Source organism: Gallinula chloropus (genome assembly GCF_964237585.1).
Source record: "Gallinula chloropus genome assembly, chromosome: 2".
Classification (NCBI taxonomy): Eukaryota; Metazoa; Chordata; class Aves; order Gruiformes; family Rallidae; genus Gallinula; species Gallinula chloropus.
In genome coordinates, this window is record NC_140086.1 from 117444363 (window position 1) to 117463363 (window position 19001).

A 19001-nucleotide genomic window follows, 5' to 3' on the forward strand; every position below is an offset into this window, starting at 1 on the left:
AAATCCCCAACCTATACTGGTACCTGGGGTTATCCTCCCCTAGATGCAGGACACAACACTTGCCCTTTGTGGAACAGAATTGTTTCCACCCTCAAAGGACAAAGGAGAAAGAACAGTGAAAACAGTCTGAAAATGAACTTCAGTAAAATTAAGAATCAAGCCAATATATACCTAGCTCAAAATCTTACCTCTAACAGTGACTGAACTATTAACTGAAGTGACTACATTCTCACTTGAATCTGTTTTGCATAAGAATGGAAGGTGGCTAATATGGCACCAATCTTTATAAACAGAATTGAAAGTGTCACTCAACCTGCATCAAAACCAATTCAGGTTAGACACTACGAAGAACACTAGCAACAAAGGTAGTGAATCAATAAAATACCCAAGTAGATAAGTTGCAGAAGGTCCAACGTTCAAGACTGTTTAAGAATAGGTTGGACTACCATACACTTTCAGTAACATTCACGAACATGAATTAAATTGGATGACTCAACTGCCTCCTTCTGTCTCAGCTAAAATGCGTCTGTCTCGCGGATATCCACTCATCAATATGACTAAAACTAAGACACTTACATTTCCTTTTTATCCCTCCCTTTTGTTTCCTTTACAAATCACCAGATCTCTCTCATCAGTAAATATATACAACAGCTGATCAGTACTTTGGAGTTAGACTTCCTTCTATACCCTTCTATATCCTTACATCCACATAAATCTCAAACTCTACCTCCAAATTTCTGGACATGCTCTCTAACCACAGGATGTGGATCTCAGTCTTTTCATTCGTAATACTGTAAACTCCTTTCAGCCAGTGCTGAACTCATTTTAGGTTTACTAAACAAGCAGGCAAGTAAACAGGAAAATAATTTCTTCTTCCTTCCTTGATGTCCCTGACACTTTGGGCATCTGTTAACACCAACATCTGTATAGCTGCCTCATTATTCTCCTCACATCTATCTTTGCTTAGGCAGCCTTCACAGAATTGCAACGTTAAATTGCTGGTGTGTTAACACAATGGACTGTCAGACTGAGCAAAACCAGCCCACTGATTCCTTGTCCTTTTTCGGTCTTCATTTACATCCATTTTATAATACGCTGAGTTGTATTTAAGATTTAATTTGTAGGATAAAAGCACATTTTTGTATGCACAGTACCTAATAAAATGAGTCCCAGACATTAACTAGCATTGCCACCGCTACAGCCCGGGTTCTCAAGGGTATTTATATGTCTGAGGATCTGGATCTGAAAATCGATAGTTCACTTTCTTACTGTTTAATGTTGCACGACAAACATAAGGCCAACTATTTCCTAAATGTTCCTTCGTAAACAGGGAGGCTGCTGATTCTTCATCTCCTCTCTGCAAATACTTGCACTCTCCTGTACATGCTATGGTTTTAAACAAAGGTAATTGAACGTTTCTCTAAGTTTAGGTATTGTAACTTACTGCTGAATACACATTACTTATGCTATTTGAAGTCTCCTTTTGTAAGGACATAAAAGGAAAGTGTAGATAAACACGACAACTATGTGGCTGAACCACCAGAGCACAGTAAAGTCAAAATAAACAATCTCTTTAGGCACATGGCAAAGTACTCAGTATGTCTTCCTTCAAAGAGTAAGGGTTCTGTTCTCAGATATAAGCCGGTAGATTTCATCTGCCTGCAGGTGCAATTGCCTACTTATCATGGTGAAGAAAGAATATTAAGAATATCATCTCTCTCTCTCTCTCTGTGCAAGCAGAAAAAGCAATATATGAACTGTGAACCTGAAAACACAGCAGCGTTTTCATTTCATCATTGCTCGAACTGAGATTTAAAATTGTTTCACATGGACCTTGTTTTGTTAACAGGGCCATTTTTGTGATACCAACCTTTTCTTTGACCTGCACTATCTTTGTGAAGTATATTAAGATTAATTTTATTCAGTTAAATTCTTGTTATCTTTTAAAACAAGTAGATCAGACAGTAAAGTGGGCCAGAAAAGCACTCAGGTATACATCAATGACTTAAAAAGGATTCTTCATGGATACAGAGATCTGAGCTATCTTATCCCAGTAGAGGGTCAAGGCATCACAGTTAGAATTCCATAGGGATACTGAACAAACTTTGCATTAACAGCACTTGCCTTACTGGAACAGCAGCGAAAAGGGTTTTGTTTCTCTTTCCTGTGGTGTAAGACTTTGAGTGTTAAATCACAGCTCTCTCCCTAAGTTAAACTATTTTAAAGAAAACTGAAGGCACTGCAATCAAGTGGCTGCCAGTCCATCTAATTGATACCATTATTTGCACAGACTGCAAATTTCAAAATAATGTAAAGTTGGTATTTCTTTTTTTTAATTAAAAGTAATTTATAAAAGTACTTGATTGCCATGTATCATAGTGACATAATTAACATGGCAGCATTGTTGATATTTAGCAAATGTTATTTAAAGCATTAAATGAGACTGTTTATTTCAACTAAAACACTGTGTAGTGAAATATCACAGCTATCTTAGCTAGACAAAGGACTTCAGCACATGCAGAATAACAATTTTTAAATGTGCAAAATGTTACTCAGCATGATGGAAAGCATAAGATTTTTTTCTTTCAGTAAACATTATCTGTCATGGATACCTTTCTCACTATGCAATGACACAACTTTAATAAGGAAGTATTCAGACTGAAGCTGTCTCGTGGAAGAAGAGGTGTGAACATTCTCCAGAAGCCTTTCAACATCTTCTGATAAACAATACTACAAATCTGATACTCTGCATGCCTCTCCAAGTTCACTGTTCTTGCCCATTTGAAGATATCAGCAGCAAAGTTTACTGCACCTTAGAAAGGACAGAGGGCTAAAGAACAGTTCATAGGGAACAGTTTCATATTTTGCTTTTGTCTTTAAACACATCTCTTTTTTTGCATTTAATTTTGCATTATCCATGGCTGTTTTCCATTTAAGGAGGTGAGAGATGCCTAAAACATTTGGCTGGGTTCTTCTTTACTGGAATTAAAAATCAAAGTAAAATTAGACCTTTTTCCTCCATATGTTGTATGCATATGTTTCATTTTACACACTACAGACAGACTCTACTTCAACTTTTCCTGTCCCCTGGGATGTTATGTACCTGTATAAACCCAAAGTATAACAGTGCCCTTGTAATTCCTATTAGATGCTTGCTTTTGAATGTCTTGACTGAGTGACTTGCTCTTGAAAACTAGAAGCTTGCTGAATGTCGTGGAACTCTTTCTTCCCATGCAGCTAAAACCATGGAAATAAAGTACTTTGACAATCACCCCCAGAGACTGCTTTTGTTCCACACAGATGAAGGGGTGAAACAGTTTTCAAAAATGATGAAATCAGCAGAGAAAAAATGCAAAACTCTACTATGGTTGGCCAGAGATATAAATTGGAATCTGTGGAAGTACTTGACAATACTCCTTTAAGTAATACTAGAAAGGTTTGAATATCACACTGTCCTTGACTGTGGTCAAATACAATTAATTTTAAATTTGAAATGAGGAGAAAGAAAATGCTGAAATATATTTTTTTTCATTGATGGAACTTGGTTCTCTAGGGCTATCACTAATTTTTCAAAGTCAATGCAAATCAGGAAACTACCTCATCAACGAAGAAAAACTCTCAGTATTGAAGCCATTCTAGGACCTCAAGCCATTCTTCTCAACCAATGTAGTAACACAGATATTTTATATCAATTAGCCTACACAGTTACTTTTATTTTTCAATAGTAAATTGTTCCAATCACAGCAGAATGGGGCTGCTGACATTGTCTTCCCTGGGTTGAAATGATGGTTTGTAACTTCACCTGATTCCAAGTCCCTGGCACCCTAGAAATCAGTAGAACAGCTATGCACATGAGTAATGCACTCTTTTGATATCTGCACTTGAAGGAACAGGTTTTTTAAGCTCTGTTCATCTTTGGGTACTCATTCTAGGGCCAATGTAACTTTTAGCTGTTTAACTCACTGTAGTTCATTATTTCTCATATGATCAGTGATTTTTTGTAGGTCTTATCCCAGGTGGATTTGACTCAAAATGCAGAAATGGGAGAAATAATAGCCAGCTGCTACACAGATTCTTGTTCTGTACTAGAAATTGTAGAAACTCTATATTCCAATTAACTGGAAACTTTGAGAGAAACCAGGATTGATAGGGATCCAAAACCAGAAGTTCAAGTAATATATCTCTATTCAATTAATAGAGCTCTATTAATATAGGCTGGGAAGCAGAGTAATTTTCTTGTCAGAGTGAAATTATTAATACTACAAAACAAGCCAGGAGATTATTTTTCTTTTTCACTGGACAACTAAATTCACTGCCATTCCTTGACATAAAGCAAAACAAAAAAGCATTTGAAAGATTTTCCCTCAGTAGAATTAAACTATGCAATCATATGTTACCTGCTCAGCATACATAAAAGTAAATGAGCTACTCAGTAATATAGGAGTGTGCACCTACCATTACAGAACTTCTTTGCTCACAAATCAGATTAATGTTTTGAAAAATCAAGATCACTCACTCACTCCATTTTTTTCAGTGACTACTGTTCTTCTTGGTACCATCTATCAAACACTTGGGCCAAACCCCCAACCTAAGATGAGACATAGCTGGATTTAAAGCAATGGAATAATGACATTTTATATCAGCTAGAAATCCCTTTGTAGAAATCAATCTGGCACTATGATGTAGCAGTGTTTGCCATCAGAAGCAGCAAAATAAATCACATGAAATACACGCCCGTTAGGTTATGTAATGACACCAACTATTTATAGCTACAGGCATGTACCTAAGCTGATAAATTTCATTTTGCATTGTAGAAGTAGCTGCATTATTCAAAATGCATTTCACAGCCTGTTGGCCCTCAGAAATTTCCTCATTTTCCTGTCTTATGATCAGTAGCAGGCAAAAGAAAGATGGAAGCAATCTAGCTACAGTGCATGGAACCAGCCTACCTGAGAAGTTGAAGGCTTGGTTGTCTTAGTGCAGAGCTTGTTTCAACTCCAAATGTGCAATGTAGCAAATTCTACTTCAATCAACTCCGTGCCTTGAGCTTGCTTTTGTCATCTGTCAGATACATTATCCTGGCATTCTGAAACTGCATGCTCATCTATGTCCTCCTTTATCTTACACCTTTTTCCTTTCATGCCATTCTGTCTTCTGTCTTAATTTAGTGGTTTCTAACTTCCATGCCTGTGCTACCTTTCCAATCCCCTCTCTCTTTTTCAAGATCCAGTGTCCGTACAGAGAACAATGAAACATTTCAAGATCTGAAAAGAATTTACAATCATGTAAAAATAAAAAATCCTGTGTATTACAGAGCAGTCCTTGAATCTAGCCCAAAATTTATGGTTGAAAGAAATCAAGAGATTAAAAGAAATCTAATGCTAGTTGAAAAAGTTCAAGTGATGCAGAATTTGCCATTATAGAAAATTCAGTTCTGATGTATTTACATTCCTGCTTGCAAGAATAGGGTCCTAATTCATCATTAGTCACTCTAAAATAAAATTACAAGCCTATATGTCCAACGGGATGGGAAAGAAAGATATACTGACAAATCTGGGCTTTTGCAAATGCAAAAAATCTTATATATGAAACTTGCAAAAGCTCCTTTTGGAAGGCTTAAAGTTACTGGTGCAAAGTCTCCTTTGCAGAGACTCTCCTTTTTTATTCTGGGCTTATTCAAGGAGACACTAAAACCCAAGAAAAGGTTGTTTGGTTCTACCAAACCTTGTACTGTCAAGTTAAAGGAGTAACATTAACATAGGATTACACTTTCATTAGAAAACTTAATATATCAACCTTGTAACTGAAAGAATCCTCTTTTTTTTTAAGATTTTTATAGGGAACAACTTTTAACTTCTGTTTCCAAAGAAAACTAGTTCTCTTTGTTTATATTATTTATTTTATTCAGTGATATTTCTAGCGGTTCTGGATAGTTTTGCAAAAGGAGCTTTTACTTCTTTTTAATCTGCTTTGTTATGAAACACCTTTGTTTGCCAAGAGAGTACATACATTAGTGGGATATTTAGCATTCACTTTAAGATTCAACTTCTCCTTTCAAATACAAGCAATACACTATACGAGTAATGGTTTTAGAAATGTGATTACAACATTTTTCCACATAAGGGGTTTTTTGAGTCAAAATAGAACTCAGGAAAATGGACATTTCCTATGATTTTTATCTTATTTTGAGTATTTTAACACTTTTTTTTCCCTGAAAGAAGTGGATAAATAGAAGTATGTGGATACCTAAATAATTAGGAAATGTGATGAAAATTATGTCACCCTGTGTGAAAAACAGTGCAGGGCAACTTGGCTCACCTGTGCTGGCTGCCTGAGAGGGTTAACTCTGCCCTGGCCAGAACCAGGACATGGATGTATTTTGTCTCAAAACCAAAAGCCCAGAAAAGCAACTCAAATCCAAGTATTACATAATCTCACAATTATTTTAAACTTTGTTATCTAGATTATTTTGTCACTCTGTAAAGACATGCATCAGCAAACATTTCTTAGCTGCATTTAACATTACACCATCTCCCTAAAATAGATTTGAAATCTATTTAATATGTATTATTTTAAAATGCTTAGCTAAAGCATTATAGTAAAGTAAAGCAAGAGTGACTGAAGAGAAAGAATAAAAGAAAACCAAGTAGCACATGCAAAGATGTATTACTTTCATCAAAAGTAAACACAGGATCTACAACAGACGTTAGTGAAAATTTAAAAGGTAAGGTTCTGCTGTCTGAGTAGCATAAATTATGATGTAGACTTTTAAGATAAAAAAAGGAAGTGGTGTTGTTAAGAGTTTAGGAAAGAATCATGTATTGCAACAAATAATTCTTCAAAGTACTTAATATCTCTCTCCTTTGCTTTCTCCTTTACATTTTTAGTTAATTTCCTTCTCTCCTGCCAATGCTACTGCTTGCTATCCAGCTTCACAAGAGAGCTTGAGTGATTTGATTGAGAAAAGTGTATTAATAATATTTCTCACTATCTACCTTTCCTAACAAACACAAAGATTCTTTAAAATAAAGAAACATGGGTACAGATCAGACACAGGTATCTAGGCCCCATTTTCATGCTCATGTAAAGAGTTTTAAGACCAATTCAACATTGTTCTAAGAAATTGGATGAAAAAGTAAGCTAGACTTCTAAGTCACCAAGTAGCTTTTTTAATATTTTACCTGGTGTTTAATTAAAATACCACAATTGAAGGAGAATGCAAGGCTTTACTTCATTATGCTATAGCCTGGAGTGCATCTCTGAATGAATCAGCCCCAAGCTGTAATAGGAAAACATGTTTTTGAGAGGAGCAAGCACACAGCTGCTTAACCATATGGAAGTGTAGCTGCATAAAGCTCTGTTAATATCCACTTCTCACCTCCTCACTTACATCGAAATGTGTTGCCCCAGGGCAAGCTCCTACTTCCACCTTGGCTCTCCTGCAGCCTCCTGCTCTTATCATCCTTTTGTCCTCCTGTAATACTTCAGCTATTCTGAGGGCTCTAGCAGGTCACCCATGTGACCTTGAACACTGACAAGCATCTTGCCAAATATGCCAAGTCCTGTACAGCTTATTTTAGATGAACATTAGACATCTCTGGTAACCAAATATACATGCATCATTTACTGGAAAAATCAATCAAACTATTTCATGTCCTTTCCATGTGGCTTGGAATCCCGCAAAGCGACAATATTGGTTTGCAGGGGATATATCCTACCTTTTCCCTAAACTGCTATGTATACATTTGCACATTAGTATGATTTGATCTTCACCCCTAAGCTTTCTGTAGCAAAATTAAAAGCAAGAAGGATGGGCCCCAATGTACAGAATTCTATACTTTGAAACACTAGATCATAAATTATGCAAATGGCAGCTAATTAAGGGCAAGCCTATAAAAAGAGTTAAACAGATAGATTAATATCAGAGGCATGAGCATGTCTTAACCAATTATCTTTACCTGATAAACTTACTGATAGGTTTCAAGTTGACAAAGAAATAATTTACATACCTCATATAAGGGCTGATTACTTTCTCCGTTGAATTTGTCATGGATATAGGAAAATTCCCCATTTATTAGTACAGAATTGGAGATGGGAACGTTTTAGTACAGACCTGATTGCTTCCTATCCCCATTTTTCACCAGTTTGTTTTAAATAACTGACAAAAGAAGACTCCAACTCTTCTCCCACGATGACAATAGAAACATGCTATGAGAGCAAGATCCTCAAACATTTAGCATATGAAAATTTCCCTAAGGTGTGACTAACTAAATAGGTAGCTCCTTGAACCTCATCAAAATTCACATGACTGCACTGAAATACAAAATCAGAACCCGTAGAGTCTCTACCCAACCATCATCAAAGAAAATGCATGCTCAACTCTGTTGCTCACTCCCTGTGGGCTTACGGCTCTGCATCCCATCTGCGCTCTCGTCCTTTGTGAGCGGTGTTCTCAGGCTGGTGTTCTGTGTTCACACCCTTCTGAAAGAGCCAGGTACCCAAGGAGACTCCTCACACAGAACATACGATTGCCTGTGCTTGGAAGAACAAATCATGCCATTTAGATGCCATTCTACGCTGCAGACTGACCAGAGACATGTTGGATTTTGTAAAGATGAATCCAAACACTGCAGCATCTCTCCAAGGTAGTAGGTTACTCTGGTTAATACCATGCTCCAGGAGGAGGGGACACAGCCTCATTTCCTTAGCAAATCCTACAGAGAACATGGCTAAGGATCCCAGAATGCAATTCCCAAAAGGCATTTCCATGTTGCCAACAGAAGGAATTTGGAGAGATTTGTTTCTGAAACCAAGCACCTGAGTTTGCTGCTTATTAGGTATCAATACCCAACACCTCAGGGGTCCTCATGCACCGAGGAAACACTGTCATGATAGCCAAAGCAAAGTTACTTCACTTGTACCCAGTTCACTTGCAAGCTCCTCAGGTATTGTGGGAGAACAAAAAAACTCATTGCTACCCAAGTTCCAGACACCAGCTGGCCTTTAACCCAGAAACTACAATTAGTATCTTCAATCACCTGTGTACACAATATAAGTGCAGCAGGAAGAACAGGGGTTGCCCTTACTCTCAATTTCCCTTCCATATGGGTTAATTTTCAAAGATAACTCTGAATGTTTCAAGTAGCCTTGGGCTTTTCTTTAGCACGTGCATGAGAATTAAGTGAGAGGCTTTAGGCAGGATGGGGAAATAAAGTAATAGTTTAAATGTTTCCTTTACTGTTTGGTATCAGTAGTGTTTATTCTAACATATCACCTAATCTAGTCATGTCAATGGAAAGGCTTCACCAGAGACTGCAACAAATTGTTTACTCAATAAAGGTCATTCAATTTGTGCTGTTCATCATTTAGTTCCATTGTGAACATAAGCCCAGCTCTGACATTTAACAATTTAAAGCTAGGTAGGGTTACAGTTTCCAAGACTAGTGTCATTGCCAGACAGAATTCCAGTGAAATTGGTTTGAAGAATCAGTGTGAAATGTTTCTTCTGATTCAAAGGCAGGGTTTTTTTGGTCAGGTCAGAGCTATGTGTTTCGTGGTTTTATTTACCTTGTTTAAGAATAAAGCAACAATCTGTTACTGATAAATATATTGGAAAAAAGTGTTTTATAGCATATTTTCCCTTTGAGATCAATATAAAACATCTTTAAAAAACAAGTAGAAAAACACAGAAAAGACTTTGCCTGCTTTGTCTTTGTTAGAAACTGCTTTGGGGAGTTAGGTGTCTCTTCTTATTGAGCTTGCTTTCTTCATGCAGAGAAAAGAAGTTTAGCCCTTATGATGGCAAAGACAGCTTTCTAATGTACTTGAGATACCAGCATGTGTTAAAGATTGTACCTCACATCAAGCACTTTGCGTTGCCTTTTCCCAGTGATTTATAGCACCTTTGCTCTGCTTCCTACCACAAAGAAGATAATAAAAGAGACTGCAGTCTTCCAGTAGCCAGAAGATACTTTTGTCTGTGTTGACCCCAAGCCCAAAAGATCTCTCTTTTTGTTTTATCCCCTTCCTTTACCATACATGATGTCTCTTCACACAGCACAGTTTTGTGGGTTTAAAAAAAATAATTAAAAAAAAAATTAAAAAAGGAAAAAAAAAGAGACAGAGACATAAGGCTGAATTAGGAGCTAAGGGGATGAAGCACAGACAGCAATCAGACTCAGACTTGTAGCACAGTGCAGTACTGAAAGGCATGCAGAGAAAAACATGGCTGTTGCAACACTTGAGTAGCAGGAGTGAAGAGGCCCTACTACTAGCTCTCTGGTTGTCTTACCTTTGGCATGTACTGAAAGATGGTGAAAGGTGGAATAGGATGGGAATGAAGCCTGGGAGGGAGAAGAAATGAGTTTGTGGAAGGAAAAGGAAGGCATGGCAAACAACTTTTCAGAAATTAAGTAACAATTTTGCAGTATGCCCCTTTTAGAGTCTCCAAGACATTCTCAGTAATGGCTACGGGTAGTATCCTATGCAGTTGTGAAATGCCTCTATGTGTACTACAGAGAAGCAGTGGCTCCAGGTACAGAACACATACAAACAGAATTGCTATGGGAAAATGGAGTTGTCATGTTTCCCACATACAAGTACTACGTGCACACTGCAGCTTGTAGAGCATGCTCTGTAAATCCAGTATATGTCTTATGGATCAGATCCACCACTGCACCTGAGCAGACAGCACCACAGAATCCTAAAATGGTTTAGGTTGGAAATTACCTTTAAGATCACCAAGTCCAACTGTTCACCTAGTGCTGCCATGTTCACCACTAAACTATGTCCCAAAGCACCACATCCACAAGTCTTTTCAATACGTCACGGGGATAGAGATTCAACCACTCCCCTGGACAGCCTCTTTTAAAGCTTGACAATCCTTTCCATGGAAAAAATTTTCCTAACATCCAATGTAAACCTCTCCTGGCCCAACTGGAGGCCATTCGTTCTACTGCTTGTTATGTGGAAGAAGAGACCAACACCTACCTGGCTGCAACCTCCTTTCAAGTAGTTGTAGAGAGTGAGAAGGTCTCCCCTCAGCCTCCTTTTATCTATGCTAAAAAAATAAAACCAGTTCCCTCAGCCATTATTTATACAACTTGTGCTCTAGATCCTTCAGGGGTTTCATTGCTCTTTGGCTACACTCCAGCACTTCAATTTCCTTCTTGCAGTGAGGGGCCCAAAACTGATAATTGGTACAATGGATATATATTCAGTTGACACTTCTTACAACATCAGACTCATTGCACAGGCACAGTGGAGCTGATAAGCATGTGCACAGTGACTAATCTTCAGCACATCTTGCTACAGAAGAAGTAGGACCTACTTGAGAAGAACTTGTCCCGCTTGACACTGTGGAGATACTCCCCAGTCCCAGACTTCCAGAAGCTCACAAGATCCTACCCAGCAATGATTATGCTCTGTTTCCAGACATATATACATATTCATAACTCATAAACTAAAGCCACTCCAAACATGGAGACACAGGGTACTAATTAAGAGACCACAAAAAACTCCACAAGTGCACATTTCCACTGTATGCACTAGACAAGTCTTTTTTCTTTCCTCGCATGGACCTGGAATATAATCACAGACCTTTACACCTTCAATCTGAAGTACTCCCAGAAGGCTTACTGTAATGGCATGCCTCACATGTTTCAGAGAAAAATTAACTAGACCTTTTCCCATATTATAGCCTATTGCTCTAATTTCAGCAACACCACAACACAGCTTCAGTATGTTTATAAGCTATAACTTAATTTAATATATACCTGACCACGAAGCCTTTCTTGATTCAAACAATATTTTTTAAATGGCATATGTTTAAAGGAGTATATGCAGCTCTGCTGTTCTTCAGCCATTCCTATTATGTAATGGTTATCTAAACTCTCTGTGTGCCAGTCACTCATAGCCTCAGGGCATTTAAAATCTGTTGCATTTATAAAAAAAAGAAATGTCATTTGGTTTGAATACATGTCTCATATATAGAAATGAATATATAGAAACAAATGAAATGCTAAAAAAACCTGGCTAGCCCAATAGCCCAAGAAGTTTTTTTGGAATTTGTATAAACTGACTCCACAAATATGCCACGTAACAGTTTAGAGATAAAATTTTACATCAAGTGGTTGTCACATTCAGCTCATGAATGCAGAATTAGTGTAACACACTTAAATACATGATTTTTCTAATAACAGGATGTTCATGGAAAATACCTAAGATTCTTCATTCATTTCAACAATTTCCACACTATTCAGTTTCATTTCCTGAAATTATATCTTGTTCAGCAGGACAAATAATAAAATACAGCAGCACCTCCCAACTTCTAGCTACATAAAACTGGAAGGATCAATTGAAAAATAAAGGAACTTAGTATTTAACTTCCAGCTAGATGTAAAGGACCATCCTCTGGAAGGTGGGACATCAGAGTGTCTAAGTCTTTACAGGGACCCATTCAGAACTCAAGTCAAAGTTTCAAATGTACATGCTCAGAACTTTTGGGAAGCTTCCTAGTATTTACCTTCTTAAAGCTGGGATTCAACATCCCACAGGCCATGCCTCTGCTGGCACTTCTACCACTACCCTAGCAACATGGGGATTTCTGAACAACCTTCTCACAGGACATGAACATAATTTCTTCTACATTTGATCAGGTTGGAAAAAAAAAATAATTCTATGTGACTGTCCTTATAACTCCTAAAAGCATCATAACTGCTATGCATGACAACATCAGAGTGACACCAACCACAAGAAAAAATGGCAGGAAGGGATTAGCGCCTGGGATATCAAAGTAAATACTGACATGATTATGGATTAGGCATGGTGAAGGACATTGCTAATTTGATACCTTAGTGAACTGCAGCCATTTGCATCACTGAATAAAGATTGTTCTAGAAAGGGATTTAGGTGTGGCATCTTCTAGTATTGTCACACCGGACCCTAAAGCCTTTTGCCCTGATGGTACAATCCATGACTTTAAATGCCCATGACCTCTCTAGACACTACAGGGGGAGAGTGACACTTGACCACAGACAGAATACTGAAGGACAGAGATGATAGCTACCTAAAGAAATGATGAAGAGTGGCTATGTTTTATACCTGGTCACTCTTGAGATCTGAGGTGCCTCCCTGAATCAGACATCTAATGAAGTCAGAGTTAAATTCAACCTCATCTGGCTACAGCTGAGTACATCTGACTACAGATGACTTTTTTTTTTTTTTTTTTTTTTTTTTGCTTGCTTGCTGGAAGAGAGGAGGAGTCCTAATAACTGAATCAGAGAATCATGATCCTTATAGCTTCTTCTCTCTGGCCCCATAAACCATGCACTGTCTGTTGTATGACACACTTAGTTCTTCCCAGACAGTTGCAGAATGTCCAAGCCCAGTCCTCTCTGCAGCATCTTGGACAGAGCACCCTTCCGGGAAACAAAAGATGCAGGATGTAGTTGCTGTAGGGTAAAGAATCCAGTGAAGCCACTCAGGCATCAACTTTCCATTGCAGCAGCATTTCCATGTGTTTTAAGGAAAAAAAAATTGTTCTGATTTAGGATGCCTAATTTGCAGTCAGGATGAACTACTGGGACACTTGGCTCTGCCAAGAAGGCAGATGTTCTGGTTTTGAACAATACAACATGAAAGTATTCAGGAAACTTCACTTGGGTCCTACTGAATTTCACACTCCCACTAGCACAGGAAGGTTTTGTAAAGAGCAGTCTTAAGTGATCTTAAAAATTATTAGGTGCAATCTTCAGCATATTTCTTCTTTTTTCATCCCTCGTTATGCAGGACTGTAGTTTTGTGGCTCTAGGCTGATGCAATAAAGAGCACAGGAACAGCAACTGCTTGTCATTCATATCACAGAATCACCAAATGGGTTGGGTTGGAATGGATCTCAAAGATCATGCAGTTTCAAACCCCTGCCATGGGTAGGGACACCTGCTACTAGACCAGGTTGCCCAAAGCTCCATCCAATCCGGCCTTAAATACTGCCAGGGAGGGGGCAGCCACAGCTTCTCCAGGTAATCTGTGCCAGTGCCTCACCACCCTCACTGTGAAGAATTTCTTCCTTATATTGAATCTAAATCAACCCTACTTCAGTTTAAACCCATTACCCCTTGTCCTGTTGCTATACACCCCAGTGAAGAGTTCCTCTCTTTCCTGTAGGCCCTTTTAGATACTAGAAGGCGGCTATAAGGTGTCCCCAGAGCTGAACAAGCCCAACTCCCTCACCCTGTCTTTGTAAGAGAGGTGCTCCAGGCCTCTGAACTGGCCATCCTCTGGACTGGGACCAACAGGTCTATGCCCTTTTTGTGTTGGTCTCAGAGCTCGATGGAATACTCCAGGTGGGGTCTCATGAGAGCAGAGTAGAAGGGGAGAATCACCTCCCTTGATCTGCTGGTCATGCTGTTTTGATGAAGCCTAGGAAATGAGTGGCTTTCTGGCCTGCAAGCACACAAGGCCAGCTCATGTTGTGTTTTTCATCAACAGACAGCCCCAAGTCCTTCTCATGATTGCTCTCACTCCATTCTCCACCCAGACTGTATTTGTGCTTGGGATTGTCCCGACCCATGTGAAGGACTTTGCACTTCACAAGGTTTATGCAGGCCCACCTCTCAAGCCTGTCAAGGTCCCTCCAGTGTGGCAACTGCATCACACAGTTTGGTGTTGATGGTAAACTTGATGAGAGTGCATTGTCCACGTCTCTGACACAGATGTTATACAGCACAGGTCCCAATACCAACCCCTGAGGAACACCACCGTTTACTTGGGTGTTTTTCCCCCTTTCACCTTACTTTTCTGGTGAACAAGATTAGTTCCTTGGCATTGTGACCACACACAGTGTTAATCCATTTGGCCTTGAACGAAATAACCATGAGACTGCAAAATCTGAGATGTCCTTCTCAGTTGAGTGGTGATTCAGTGATGATAAAATAGATGTTAAGAGCTCTTTTCCTGCTAGGGTTATAGCTCCTTGTGGAATTTTCAATTCAAACTCAATTCAGACTTATGACAAACTAAGGTCACTTCAAAGCCTCTTCTGAACTTTTAATGGACAAATGTCACTGAGTGACTTGCTATAAAGATTAAAGAAGTTTATCTTATCTGACATAATGAAACCATGAAGGTGAAGTGTTTGTTTCTGAGTATGAATTGCATTATTCTGAATTCAGTTCCTATAGCTTATGTAGAAACATTTAAAGAATCCTTGCATTCTGAGTTACAAATATAAATATGGTTAAAGTAAGAGACAGGTGTGGAGGCGGAAGATTCTTTATTAGCAACTTCAGACTATTCTTTCCATTCTAAACAATGGACTGTAACAGCCTTCCTACAAAGGGTATTTAATTCCTTCATCAAAAATCAGAACATCTACCAGTTATTTAAGATTGCAAAGCAGAGCCCTATTCTTATGGCAATCAATACAAAACTATCTATGAATTTAACACAAACAATATATGGCTCTCAAAACTAGTCAGTATTGTGATTTCCAAATAACACTATCTATGACTGACAGTCAAGCCACTACATTACAATTTCAGCTTTTATTTGTCTAGGTGTATCCTCTGCATTTTATCTTGAAACATCTTCACAAACTGCCTCGATTCTTCAAGAAGCTTGATTATAGCTAGAAACATGTAACTTCTTAACCAATACTTAACTCTTGTCTAAGCAGCTTCTCTCCTTTCCCCCCACCTCCTCACACAACTCTATTTTGCCGAGGTCTTGCTGTCCTCTAGTGGTGAAGAGCTATGACATAGGGCGTTTTGGGAGCATTTAAAAGCCCATGTCCTCTTATGATTTTCATCATCTCTGCTCTGAGTAACTTTCAGGACTCTCAGCATATGGATTCTTGAAAGAAGCTGATAATCTCAGTTTGACAGACTGTAACACAGTTAAGTTCAATATATATTTGAACATAGAACTGTGCCCCAAGTTTGAATTTTTCAGGCACTTTAGAATTTACAACCTGTATGTTGTATTATTTTTAGCTTGAAAAGAAAAAGCAGGTGCATTAGAGACTCTCATAAACGTGCCTATAGAAAAAAATCATCTTAAGACTTGAGATGGGACTTTCTGCACATCTCTTCCGAGTTCACTTGTACAGTCCTACTTCTAAAACTCAAGTTTATGACTCCCTTGCTCACGAGTATAAACCTTTAACTGACTGAGCTAATGCTGAACTCTGTAATCAGTTTCTTAGTTACTCTGTCTCCTGTACTCACTTGCAAAACTTCAGATGACACAAACCCCAGTTCAGCAATTTCAAGCCAGGTCACAGAAAGACCGTGCAAGGTGTAAGCCAGTTGTAATGATGGATATACCCCTAGCCACGCCGTGCCACATGAAAAAGCAAAGACCTCTACCTTCCCACCATATAGCAGATGTGCTCTCAACTGCACACAGCTCCACACAGGCTGCACACAACTGCACACACCAGTCATAGAGGCTGGTAAATCATGGAACTGCTGCTGCTTTAGTGGGAAGGTCTCAGATGGCAGAGGCAGGTGCCTTTCATGCAGCAAAACACCATGTGGGTGTCACAAGAAGACACAGACAAAACAATGCAATTCTCATGCTCAGAGCTAAGATCTGGCAGTTTCAGGCTTTTATGGAAAACTAGAGTACCAGATTCAAAACAGATCATCTCAGTTAAAAAATTCCCTGACTTCATTGTGTTTTACATCAGGCCTTATGTTATATAAAAGAAAGAATCTGACCAAGTAGATCAGTCATTTGGCTTATTGGGGTTTGCACTTCCTGCACAGGGAAGAGTACTGGGTAAAGCCAACGAGTCAACAAAGAACTGCCCAGTAGCAAATCACCTTTTAGAGCAAGGTCTTCACTGTCACTAAAGAAAGGGAAGCAGAATCATATATAATCTTGGACAAAACTAATCTTTCTAAAATTACCGTACTACTTATTTTCGCTGTGTGTCCTCAGCAGAACACTTTCAATCATGTTCCATCAAACAGATACTTTTGAATAATGAATGAGATCCTAAAATATCATCAACCTGATGCAGTGCAGGCACAAACAATTTAATTGTGATTTGTGAAGGGTTTCTAACACACTTTGCTTATGCCTGTGGCAAACAGCCTTAAAAGTCATTCCAGCAGTTGTGTTAACAAAAAGGATGTCATGTAGAAGTTTGTTCAGCTGCCCTTCATTTAAACCATCTTCTGCTTTCATGTCATGATCACCATTCACTCTAATAATAACAACCCTTATTTCTAGTGGGTAGACAATCTGTGGCAACCTATCATCTTCAAATCCTCCACAGCTTCCTCTTATCTTGCTGCATCCTGACCTTGTACACTAAATTCTACAGGAATACATAGGTAATTATATATCAGATATATTATTTTAAAAAAATGAACATCTAATAACTTGGAGCTGAGCCTAAGAATGCAAAAACCAACCTTCTTTCAGAGGGCCAGTTCCTGACCGTAGTTGTTTAACAGTCATCATTGTCTCCTAAAATGAAATAAAGTCAAGAGTAAGAAATTTAAACAATAAATCATGGAGTAAAATAGTGGCTATGTTGAAGAACAACAGCAATACTCCTACAGATGCCACATAAGTATTTTTAAACTGTAGCCCAGCAGATTTTAAGCAACAGCAAATAAAGTATCTAGAATGTTTGCACAAAATTGTCTAATGCCATGGGCTTTTAGATGACACACAAAACATAAAATCCCATTTTTTTTTTAAATTTTATATATTTTCTCCAGCCATCAATTTTGTGTTAACTCATTTCTGAAAGTTAAGACAACTCATTCTCAGTTGAGGACACGGTTTCCAATGTCTGTGCAATAAACTGTATTTCTTTTTGAATTGTCCTAATTGGCAATTTAAAGAAATTTTTGTTAGTTCACAAATTAGATGTCAAAGCAAGATATTCTAATCTCTAAACATTAGGAAAATCAATCTATGAAGCATCAGGGAAGCAGTGTAAATTTTCTGCTTCGAAAGGATTGTGTTAATATGGTCTCTACTGTCCATAAAAATTCTGTAATGCACCCAGAGGCAGCATTAGAGAAACAGCATCTACAGTTCTTCCAATCTATTTGTTAATGTCAAGTGGATTATTAGAAGGAATCATACAATATTACAGGTTTTTATTCTAGGCTTAAAGCTTGGAGATTTTTACTTTCATGAACTCAGAATATGAGAACAATTCAGTTCAAGCACCAACATGAACATATTTTTAATTATTCCCAGAGCACAAACAGCAGTGAAGTGGAGAAACAGCCTGATACCAACATGCAAATGAAGAATACAAGAGCCTTGCTATATTACAGAATTACAGGCTCATTTGCTGAATCACCCAATACTGGGCAGGCTGTGTTATTGTCAATATTAGGGAAAACACAGTAGCACCCTTCCTCTTCCCTCAGTTGTCAGATACTCAATATCTGTGATTTTCACTAAAATGGGGTTTAACTGGAATAGATTACCAATGTAACCATGAATGATATTAAGAAAATGCTTTTTCCTCATGAAAAACAAAGGGGTAAAATTAAGGCAGACGCCACATATGCCCAGACCTCAGAGTTTTCAGTCAGGGAAATAAAATACCACCTTTTGTCTATTGTACACAAAAGTAATTTTCTCCTCCATCAGATTCTGAAATTCAGGGATGTATAACTGGAAAGACATATCTAAGATACTGTTTTTCCTTAAGAGGAAATGGCTCCTCTAGTCATGGCTAACAGACCTGGCACATATGTGAGGTAACATCTGCTTTAAAGTAGCAACATTTTTGTTTTTCTCACCAATGATAGGGGAGGTTCTATGGTTTGGGAACAAAGAGGCATTCTCCTCAGCCTTGGGAATCTCCTCCACTGAAATCCTCAGGATGGATGACGGAACCAGACTGGGTTTTGTGAAGAGGCAGAGAAGGAAATGGCATAATTTAGGGGGTAGGTAATCTAGGCCTGCCTTATTCTGGAAAGGGAAGGTCATCAAACAGCGAACTGACAAGTTTCAGAGGAGGT